Below are 12,890 nucleotides of genomic sequence, written 5' to 3' on the forward strand. Positions count from 1 at the left end.
GCAGTAATGCGTTTCGGTTTGAAGGGTGGGGCAGCCGTTGTAACTATACTGAGACCTTAGAACTTATATCTCAAGGTGTGTAGCGCATTTACGTTGTAGATGTCTATGGGCTCCAGTAATCACTTAACACCAGGTGGGCTGTGAGCTCGTCCACACATCTAAGCAATAAAAAACAAAAAAAGCGTTTGTTTACATTAGATTATTATTTCAATTTGGGGCCCAGCCATAGATATTTTTATTTGTGCTTTAGATGCCATATGACAATATGTGGAAAATAATATGATATCTTATTGTTTGGAGACGTTGCCTACGGATCATAAGGCATATTGTAAGTTCGGACGGGCAGCCATGCATTCCAGCTTGAAAGACTGCTACACCAATACCAGCGATTTTACTATGCGATCTTTGTGCTTAGTGCGAGTTTTTTAACATTTTCGATACCGTAAAAGTTAACCCAATTTTGTATGCAGTTGGAACATAGCCCCTAATGGCAAACGTAAACAAGCGATCCTATTCCATACAAATATATGCTAACTTTTACGCTATCGAGAACGTTAAAAAACACGCATTAAGCACACTGGTCTTTTTAATAATAGTACTACGTAAAATAAATTAAGTAGTCTTTTACATCGTGGCAAAAAAATAGTATTTCTTTTAAGATAATTATGAAAGATACGAAAATAACGATAGATAATTATTTTGTGTGAAGTTCTCATCAGTTCACCGCTCGTTGCTCACAGTCTGGTAAAGTTAACGTCCCGAGTACGGACACGGCGAGTCAGCAGCACTTTGAGATTGTTTTCTTAAGGAACTTCAGATGTAATTTTGCACGGTAAAATGAATAGCTCAGTTGGGAAGTTTTAAATGAAGCTCTGACCGATTACATGTAAGTTTTTTTTTATGTTTTTTGATTGCGTAAGTAGGTGTTTATTGAGCCCATGGATATCACAGCGTGAGTGCCGGCACCCAGCTTGAGACATGAGGTCGAAATTTCTTTTTTTCCGTTTGCCAAATTTCGTGCCTGAGTTTGTAAGATTTCCTCCTGCTGAAGCGACGGTCACCGAAGCTGTAAGGTTTAAGGTACTCCCTAAATTGCTTTAGGTAACATTCGCCTGACCACCCGCGACGCACCCGGGGCCGAGCCGGAACAGGCCGGTCGACTGCACTCAACACTGCATAGATGTCTGCCGACGGAGTTGTGAACGAATAGAACTGTACGTCGGCTCTCTCGATACAGGATGTCACGAGCTATCCCGCTGGATCAGAACGAGCTTGTCGAATCTGAATGCGATACATCACCGCACGATCGCTATTTAACTATAAGGAATTGCTCTGATGAATTGTTCGAGATGATACCGGCATCTCGTTTTTACCATCGCACCGCCCGCCACCGGAGTAGAGTTCATCCATACTACCTGGAGCCACTGCGGTCATCCACAGTGCGTTTCCAAAGGTATTTTTTACCACGTACCATCCGGCTATGGAATGAGCTCCCCTTCACGGTGTTTCCCGAGCGCGATGACATGTCCTTCTTAAAACGAGGCTTGTGGAGAGTATTAAGCGGTAGGCAGCGCCTTGGCTCTGCCCCTAGCATTGCTGAAGTCCATGGACGACGGTAACCACTCACCATCACGTGGGCCGCATGCGGCTTTTGCCTTTTTTATATTCGAACCTATGTTGTTCAAGATTGAAAAAAGAATGAAAATATTAAAATAAGCACTCCTCTTCCTCAGTAGCAGCTACATTTGCGACTCTACTCTCGATTGTTGAATAAATATTCAACATAAAATTAAAACTAATAGCAATACGGCAAGGTTCAAACTGAAGTTTCATCATGTAAAATAAATTCGCACAAATATTAGCTTTCGCTCGCAGTGTTTTATACTTCGTAAATACACAAAAACTAATGCAGATTTTCTCTTGAAGCAAAACAGTAGATAATTCAGTTTCACGACCAGTTTTGATGGAGGTTGATTTGTATTGCTCATGTACATCTCGCATAAACAAACCACATTATTAATTTTATAACTGCATAAGTCAAATCCATGCAGCTGGCTATGTAAATAACGTTTCACTTCGCTCTGTTGATCGGACCTCTAGTCCTTTGAAGGGAAACAGAAACGATTACAAGTAAACACCGGACATCTAATGAGTTCTGCGGGGAGTTATATATTGTAGCTTCTATGCTAGGAAATCGTTTATTAATATTTTGAACTGAATAAAATATGTCACATGAAATTTTATGTCGAGAAAAAAAGACCACGAAAAGCACTATTTTATATCACAACTGCTGGTAAATTGGCAATTATTTTGATTATAAGCTCTATTTGATTTTAGAGATTTTGCTTTAGTGTAAACATTAAAACTTTCTCATAGCTAATATAATCATTTACAATAGCAGTTTTTTTTTAAATTGGTGATCCATCGGTGCAAGTGAGCTATGAGTTTACGTTGTTATTAAGAATTAGGTTCTTAAAATGCTAATGGGAATGTTCTGAGGTATTTTTAGGTCTACCCATTAACCAATATCCAGGAATCAATATTTTTCAAGGTACCTACTTACTCTGAACTGAATTCCCCTCAACGATATTTCCAGAACATTACGATCTTTCCTACTAACGAACGTTTGAAAATAACCCTTGTGGCGGGTAGCCATAATACAACACGAGATATTAGACAGATGGCTAAATTTCGCTTACGACATTTTCAAGATAAGCTTCCATATATACAAGTTCCGAACAACAACATTCGGACCGTCGGTCTACCGAGCAATATCACTCGCTCGATGGAAGATCTTCCCTTTGGCGTATACCTACATCACAAAACTATTTACGGAAGAAAAGATAAGGACTCAAAACAAAATTTTCTTTAAATAATTTTCGAACAATCTGTATAGTTCAAAACAGGAAACTTTAATTGTAACTGTAACAAAATGCACATAATTCCAACAAACAAAACAAACTCCACATAATTCATTTGTTGGGAATTGTAGATTGAACAAAAAAAAAAAACTAAAAATATAAAACTATGACATTAATTGTTAGCTTGTTGTCGCTTGAGACAATATCGACAACGGTATTCTAACTATATTTACTTAACAATGAAATTACAATATAGCTATTAGTAGCGCAACATGACTGTGATATTTTCAGTGAAAACTGAATTTTATAAAAGCAAAACTGTGATAAGAAACAATTCACTTGGAAATTGCTATAAATCTTACACTAAGTAATCTGAAATAGCCCTATACTTAGTCTGAACAGAAAATGCAATTTATCTAGGAAATAATCAAAACTTTATTGCTATTTTACGAGCGACGACTATTAAAAGCGTAACAAATAACTGCTGCTTTTTATCACACAGGGTTTCATTTATCAAATTCCATTAATTATAGTTCTGTTAGTAACGTAGTTTGCTACGTAATTGAATTAATTAATGTTGATTCAACTACAAATGTAAACTAAAAATCTCGTTTAAAAAATATGGTATCTTAGCGCTGAGTAATGAACGCTTCACAGCTAGACATCGGCCACAAACGATCTTTTGAAGCACTCTGTGGATGTGGAAACGCTAATGACGATTGGCGACTGCTCAGTTTTCAGAAATTCCGATTTTATTAATTTCCTTCCTCATTTTATAAAATAAATTAATTTTGTCTTCAAAGGGTTTTTCAAACCAAACAATTAGTCTTGTAGACATCACTTTCAGATGTAAAATTGCCTATGGAACAATTAGTATAGACTTGTGAATGTGTCATTTCATCTTTTATAAGCATCTGTACAGATATAATTAAAATCGGGTCGAGTGATTGGTGCGGGGTGCTTGGCTGGCGATCCGCTGGTGAGCCAAGGTAGCTCCTGTGCGCCGTTCACAGTGTATCTCCGGAGACGACACCCGTCATGATATTCCCGGGGATGAAAACCCATCCTATCACCATGACACGTACCGGCGAAGGCGGACTTCCTGCGTACTATGCGGTACCGTAGACCTAGACCTAGACGAATCTAGCCGATGTAGTGGAGCTCGATGGGGTTTAGTTGGTAGTCGGTTATGCAGGGTGAGTCCTGCGCGGCCTACGTCGCTCTCTGCCTCGCGCGGCTATCCCGGGGCCTAGTCACCTGAGAGGTTTTTTTGAAGAGAAACTTCTTTAGAATCGTTGTGATGTGATTTCAAACTCAATGAAACGAAAAAATGAAACGTGAAGTTAAAATATCAATTCACAGAGGGCGCTACCTCATACTATAAAAGATGATTTAGAATTATTTCTATTTAGTTTGTTATCAACAGATGTCGCTGCACGTAAATTCAACAATTCCTCAATAACGATGACGAGATGTTACACAGTTGATAGACGTTCTCGTATTTCTCTTGCTAAATCATACTTACCTCGCGCAGAAATATCATGATCATGCAGGCGGTTCCCTCAGGCTGAGGCTGCTCCATTGCACTGCGGAGTGGTTAGTGGTTGACTCTTGCGATTATTCTTATTTTTTATAAGTTTCACTTCTACCGTATGTGACTTGCACACACACACTTTTTTTTTATTAGGCTCACAATACACATTACAAGCTAAAAAGATGCACAAAAATAACAACAACTAAAAAACAATCTGGCTTTGTAATATGAGCCATGTGCGCACGAGTACAGGAGACAAATCTGCTGAGTTTGTACAACGTTTCTTATTGTACAGAGTTCTTTACAAGTATAGGACAATACAACACGATAACGAAAACTAATTTAACTTATAATGCAAGAAAATAATTTTACTCACAATATACATTAAAAAATTACACTACTTAACCTACTATTAATTCTAAGGATTGATTAATTGGAACCTTCAACTCCCTGTTCTCACTCTTTTTCTCTGGAGGCGCCTGAGTTCGACTAACTGGTCCTGTTACCCCTTCGAAGGTAAAAAAGGATAAGTGATACACATTTTCTCAGGTTGTTCCCGTGAGCTCAGCTAACGGTCTGTGAGTAGTAAGTATAGACCCTTAGGCTACCAATGATTAGGTAAGCAATAAAAAAAGGATAACTAGCTATTAATTTTAATTTTATTGGACTCGTGCGGATATTGTACACTTCTTGATTAGTTTCCATATACTTTGTATAGAAAACTGAACTGAAATATTGTACCGAGACAACGAAACGAAACAACACAGTTCATTAAGTTTCTTACTGGCGTCAAGATTGACCTGTACCTACAGTAGCAGTGCCATTTGTTCTAGTTATTCTCTTTGCGGATAAATTACATTTTTATTAGTTTTCTAACCTAGGTCGGATCGTAAGGAAACATTTTGTTTCGAAACTTTACAATAGAAACAAAGGTTTTTAGTCAATTTATAATTATTATTTTTTTATTTGTTTAGATGGGTGGACGAGCTCTGTTTTTTTTTTTTTTTTTTATTGCCCTTGTAGACGAGCATACGGCCCACCTGATGGTGAGTGGTTACCGTCGCCCATGGACTTCAGCAATGCCAGGGGCAGAGCCAAGCCGCTGCCTACCGCGTAATACTCTCCACAAGCCTCGTTTGAAGAAGGACATGTCATAGCGCTCGGGAAACACCGTGGAAGGGAGCTCATTCCATAGCCGGATGGTACGTGGCAAAAAAGATCTCTGGAAACGCACTGTGGATGACCGCAGTGGCTCCAGGTAGTATGGATGAACTCTATTCCGGTGGCGGGCGGTGCGATGGTAAAAACGAGATGCCGGTATCATCTCGAACAATTCCTCAGAGCACTCCCCATGGAACATACGGTACAAAATACAGAGGGAACCGAAGTCCCTCCGCAGACCGAGAGGCTCCAAACGATCCGAGAGAATGGGATTATCGACAATCCGAACGGCCCTCCTCTGTATGGAGTCAAATGGAAGAAGCTGGTATTTGGGAGCCCCGGCCCAGAGATGGGAGCAGTACTCCACGCGAGGCCGGACTTGTGCTTTATAAAGCAAAAGTCTTTGTCCAGGCGTGAAGCACCGCTTCGCTCTGTTGAGGACTCCCAGCATTTTGGACGCCAACTTGGCTTTGCCTTCCAAATGACTCCGAAACTGGACATCGCTCGAAATGTCGACCCCAAGTATCCCGATACTCCCGGAAGGTTGTAGGGATACTCCTTGGAATTGCGGCGCCATGACAAAGGGGTCCTTCTTCGCAGTGAACGCGCAAACTTGTGTCTTTATAGGGTTGAATTGAACCAAGTTCAATTCACCCCATTCGGAGACTCGCCCCAGAGAGTTCTCCACTTCAGACACAAGTTTTGATCGTCTCTCTTGCACCGCGCTCCGAGAGAGACTCTGATGGCCGATATATCGCGCATCCCCCGTGCTGTCATCCGCATAGCAATGCATGCCATCAATAGAGAGCATGTCATTGATATACAGGATGAAAAGCGTGGGGGAGAGCACCGAACCTTGTGGAACGCCAGCGTTAATGGTCATGGTATCAGAACAGTCACCGTCTACAACGACCGTGATGCTCCGCCCATCCAAAAAGCTAGCGATCCACTTGCAGAGACCCTCGGGGATTCCGTAAGATGGTAGCTTCGATAGAAGTGCCCTATGCCAGACCCTGTCGAAGGCCTTCGCGATATCAAGGCTCACAGCAAGAGCCTCGCCCTTGCTCTCCAAGGCTTCAGCCCACCTGTGAGTAAGGTATACAAGAAGATCGCCAGCTGAGCGACCGTGACGGAAACCGTACTGTCGGTCACTGATCAGCTGGCGATCCTCAAGATACTTCAGGAGTTGTGTATTTATTATTCGCTCCATCACCTTGGAAAGCAAGGAAGTTATCGCGATAGGCCTATAGCCCGACGGGTCCGACCGGTCACCCTTCTTGGGGATAGGGTGGACGTGGGCGGTCTTCCATGAAGACGGAACCCTGTTAGTGCAATAAAAGAGGCGATACAAACGCGTTAGCGCAGGTGTCAGCTCAGGGGCGCACGTTTTCAGAACCACTGCGGGGATGCCGTCTGGCCCACTCGACTTATGGACGTCCAGGAGTCGGAGCTCCCGCCTAACTGCACACTGTGTGAAGCCGATATCCGGCAGGGAGCTATCACACCGGGGGATGTTCGGTGGTGTGGCACCCCCGTCGTCCACAGTCGAGTTCGAGGCGAAGAGTTTGACCAGAAGGTCAGCCTTCTCTTTCGCGCTGTGGGCCAGAGTGTCATCGGACTTGCGCAGTGGTGGGAGACTAGACCTGCAAAAGTTTCCTTCTGCAGCTTTGGCGAGCGACCAAAAAGCACGGCTCCCAGAGGGACAGCTCTTCAGTCGCTCGCCAATTCTAGCTCACAGCACACCTGGTGTTAGGTGGTTACTGGAGCCTATAGACATCTACAACGTAAATGCGTTACTGCTTTACGGCAGAAATAGGCAGGGCGGTGGTACCTACCCGCGCGGACTCACAAGAGGCCCTACCACCAGTTTTTCCTGGTTTTTCCATTATTATCCTAATCAAGATCCATTTGTAGTGAGATTTATAATATTAATAGCCGACATCGCGAGCATATTACATCTTCCATGAACATAACCCATAATAATGTATAATAATGTCTGTCTGTTTGCAACAAGGGAAGTTAAAAACCATACGTTTGACCTCGATGAAGTTTTAGACACAAACATGTTGTTGTTTGTTGATATGTCCGTACAGTACGACCGACGTAACTTGGCGAGTCTGAATATAGCCGCAGGTCAACTTTCGCGCATGTACACTCGTAAAAAAAAGTGTTATTAGCATTCATTTTTTTAAATCAAAATACGAATTAAAATTTCCATATACAGGGACCAAGTACAAATAAAATGAATATCAAAACACTATGAGAGAGAAAGCTATAAAAATAACGTAATAAATTAAAGAGAGGTAATAAAAGAATAATAAATTAAGACAGAAAGCGGTAAAAATAACGTAATGAAATTAATTCGAAAGTAAGCCCGAACACTGCCTTCAGTTGCGATCCGCTGTACTGTGCGTTGCGATACACCAGATCGTTAGCAACTCTTAATAAAACTGTCAACATCTTTTACGCCTTCTTCTTTTTCTTTTAAAAAAAAAATCAAAAATTATGTTTGTCGGCCGTCGATTTAAAACACTATTATGCTTTGGTGGCATCTTTGTTAACGAATAGTATAAATGCCAAGGGACACTCAATACTAAAACAAATTTAAACACAAACAATCTTAAAACTAAACAAAAAACTGAGCACTAAACAAAAACAGTATAATAATAACAAATCAATGAAAACTTTTGTAGCCGCCCGTACTCAAGACAGAGATAGCGACACGAACACGACACTAATGCTAGCGTGTGAGTGAGACACATTACCGCATACCGAGAATTACCGAATTTATACGATGTCAAGAAAAGGGATGTCCAATATGCGTGTTTGAGGATGTTGTTTAATCGATTTTTTTTCTAATTGATTAAAATTTATATAAAAATATATATTTATATTCCATTTTATAGGAGGTTTAAAATATTCACGAACAGTCCCTATTGTAGTAGTTGTTGATAAATAACTTATATTCAACTAAATCATGTCTTTCAACCAAGAAAATAAAGTGTTATTAGTTTTTTTTTTTATTAAAGATGAAGTCTCATTTACTAACGACAACATTCAATATGTTTGTAAATCTATTTCATTCATTATCTCATATAAACAAAAATCAATAAATTCCAAACCGATAAAAATCGATTGCGATATTTGATTGAATAAAGGGACGATTGTGTTTACATAGAGTCAATCCCTAGCCTAGACCTCCGCCCCGCGCACGTTGCTCATACCACCATTTGGTTCCTAAAAACGTTTGTGCGCAGCCTTCTGCGCGAAGTTCGGACTCGCCAAGTTACATCGGTCGTATTGTACATAAGCATCGCGCGAGTATTTCTTAGCCAAGCTCGCCGGATTTACACATCAATTTATATCTTACTCTTTCAAACCACTTAAATATGTGATTAAATATTTGAATAGTAAACTTCTGCGTGACAGAACATAATGTATCAGTATTATTACTTTAAGAATATTTTAATATAGTTTATATGCTTAGAATGGATTCGGGAATGGGAATACTGGGACGAGTTTCATAGAACTTTCAGTTAGGACCTCTTGTGAGTCCGCACAGGTAGGTATCACCACCCAACCCCGCCTATTTCTGCCGTGAAGCAATAATGCGTTTCGGTTTCAAGGGTGGGGCAGCCGTTGTAACTATACTGAGACCTTAGAACTCATATCTCAAGGTGGCTGGCGCATTTACGTTGTAGATGTCTATGGGCTTCAGTAACCATTTAACAACAGGTGGGCTGTGAGATCGTCTACCCATCTAAGCAGTAAAAATGGTTGAGGCTTAGTCACGAAACAATTATATTTATCAGTACTATTACTCTAGCAGACCAATGTTTAATGAACAAGAAAATATAAATCGGAGAAGTGTTCGAATTGGCGCCTTTTTTTAATTAAAAATCTTTTTAGTTCCTGGCCGTCGTAGCCTTATTATTACGTTCTTAATAAACGGTCAGGCGAAGTAGCAGCCTGGCGCTAGATTGACTAAGCGCTACCAAACTACATTGCGCTGTTGGTAGTCTGCATATTTAGTCGATTCGCTTCTCTCGCATTATAACGAACATTGAACAACAACATGGAAAACAAACAAACAAACAAACAATGCTGCTCTCTGTTCGGCACTAGCTGAAAGTTCTATGAAACTCGTCCCGGTATTCCCGTTCCGGGATCCATTCCAAATTAGCATTCTTCAATTAAATGTTTTCAATTTATATTCTAGTATTTGTTTAGCTTCCTCAGTCTTTTTAGTCTATTTTCGCTTGTGTAGTAGGGAACATGTGAAATTTGAATTTTTGAAACTAATATTAAATATAGCCTAACGATAAGGGATTAAGTTGTAACATAAAATCGTCGTTTTATCTCCTTTGTTATTTAGATTATTAGAATAGTGATGATCAAAGTTTAACTTTTTTTTTATTGCTTAGATGGGTGGACGAGCTCACAGCCCACCTGGTGTCAAGTGGTTACTGGAGCTCATAGACATCCACAACGTAAATGCGCCACCCACCTTGAGATATAAGTTCTAAGGTCTCAAGTATAGTTACAACGGCTGCCCCACCCTTCAAACCGAAACGCATTACTGCTTCACGGCAGAAATGGGCAAGGTGGTAACCGCGCGGACTCACAAGAGGTCCTACTACCAGTAAAATATAATCACTGATAGTACGAAAAACGACAAATACTTTTGAACTGCATGAATTGTGGAGTTAAAGAGCTCTATGAAAAAGTCTATATATGTATATTCATATACGAGTATTTCATTGCATAATATAGCACGCTTCAGTGCTGAATGCAAAGAGTAAGTATCAATTGCTATAGAGTTGCTAACAGCATAGGGCATCATATAAAAATGAGCGAAAACAAACCTGTTTATTGCATTTTAAAATAATGGCAACGTCTTGAATGGATCTCAACTCACCTGTATTCAACATTAAGTTTCTGTCTCCAAATTGACTTATAGTTTGGAAACGTAGTGCATTGTTATATTTTCAGAAAGTTTTCCTTTGCAACTGCGTCGACGTCTCATTATAGAACAGACTCTTGATAAAAATTCCAAATAATAGTTATCACGCGGAAATGCTGTTGTACCGAAATAATGATTTTCATACTAAATGAGAAAACTTTTAAGGCATCCATCGTCTTTTGACAAAGACGTCAGGTGTAACAGAGCTCGTCCGGGAAGGTACCACCACCCAGCTCAATTCTGTCGTAAAGCCGTAATGCGTTCCGGTTTGAAGAGCGGGGCAGCTTTGGTACTTATTTTGTTGATGCCAAGGGGCTCCCGTTACTATTTAACACCGTGTGGGCTGTAAGCTTGTCCACACAAGGAAGCAACAAAAAAAAATGCGGATCTGGTATATTTAGCTCCTTGAGGTCCTCCATCTCGATTACCTTCATTTTTTAATCGAATTTCAAACCGGTGTTAGGACGTCCTGTGAGCTCGCAGGAATAGACGCAGGAACAAGGTATTGAAAACGATGTGTTGATTTTTGGTGTATTAACTAGAAGTGATGCCCTGTATAAAATATCTTGTTTAGTCTATGAAGGCAAGAGGAACTCTCATGGTATTAGTAAGCACTCCAGTTATTAATTAGTTGATCAGACGCGGAAATGCGACTCAGCCCTAGGCGAGCTAGTGTTTCTTTTTCCACACCGTCAGTCCTTGGTATTTGTGTCCTCACTACTTCGAAATTTAATTATCTTTATTGCCAAGTCGAGTACTAATTATACTCTTGGTAGTATCGCAGGATGTTTTTTAGTTCATTTCTGAGACTTAGCCATATAAATAAGGGAATAAAATTAAAAGTCGAATCAATTTCCTAAACAGTATATGGCAAACACGTTCTTTTTTCCTTATAAAGGCATTTAAATAGATAAAAAAGAAACTAGAGTATTTCTAAACGTATACCTACGTCCAAAATACTCTATTCGATAAGCGTAATTAAAGTTATGTTTTAACTTTGATACCGCTACAACATCAGACGTTTTTAGATAAAATCAAATTATTTAATTGATTTAGCAATCATGAGCAGCGCTCAGGATCGTGATTCAAAACGACCTTCAAGATGAAAACTCGGAGAGGTCAAGTTTGTTTGGTACATTGACGGATCGTGGATTCAATAAGCGGTAAATATTGATTCATTGCCATTGTCACTGACCAGCTGATCGACAGATTGGTCTAAGAATGTAAGCTTTTTAAGAAATAAAAACAGATAAATCTGACGTTTATCTAATACGCAGGCATTAACATATACATTAAATATTTTGATTGATTTCGCTCCTTAAAAAGTGTATCTGACATGAAGTGTGCCTATGGATGGCTTCCGGCTTTGCGTTGGCAAAGCTACGCAAGATTATAAAATATCAGAACCTATCCGTCATACACATCTTGTACGTTTGATTTCGGACGCTCCCCTTGGAAGCTGCCGGAATTAAACTATTATGATAGATTTTTAATTCTTGAAATATATGAGTTTGTATTTTTGGATTGTTTTAAATTGGCAGACGAGCTCATAAGTTATTTTGGTATTGAGAGCGGACTCACAATGCACTTTTCGCCAGTTATTGCAGCATGGCCATCGCAATACTAAGAGTTTGGTACTAACAGAATACCGCTGTTCTTCGGTGGGACGGGATGGTGATACATAAAACCAAGGCCACACAGTCCAAGGCAATACTACTTTAGTTATCCTTTTGTAACTCGTTAAAAATACATATTTCATGATTTAAGGTGATTCCTAATATACCATGATGTAGCAGTTTTTGATGCGAAAAGCATTTTTAAATGGCTTTATAAGGCGACCGGACTGGACGACAAGCCATATATAGTAACTTAGTTGAGCTATATAATCAATCAGCTACATTCGCTGACAGGAAAACTTGAGGAGCTATTGAATTCAAGCATCTACATGATCCATAGATAACGTTGTCTACAGCATGAAGTATCAAAGCCAATGCACAAGGCGGTTTCTCGAAATGAAGACCGATGGCACAACACGAAATGTAACACAATTATGTCAATTGGCGGGAGGTCGGCTCCGAGGCACACGAGGGCATCCGATAAGCGATTTGGTTTTAGATTGTGAGTTCACTTAACGTACAATCACTACTGCATGTTTTTTTTCCCACAGGAAACAATCGCCGGATCCTCACCCTCGCAGCAGATGGGGTATGTGGGAGTCGAACCTCACTAAAACTTCTGCCGCTTACAGCCGGCACTCTTCCCAGGACCGGGCCGGAGCCCAGTCTTGGCTATTAGAAGGCGAGACAGGGTTGACGCAAAGCATATTACATCCATCCCGCTGTCCTACAGACGCCGGACGGCGGCCCCTGGC

The sequence above is a fragment of the Bombyx mori genome, chromosome 1 (genome assembly GCF_030269925.1).
Source record: "Bombyx mori chromosome 1, ASM3026992v2".
NCBI lineage: Eukaryota > Metazoa > Arthropoda > Insecta > Lepidoptera > Bombycidae > Bombyx > Bombyx mori.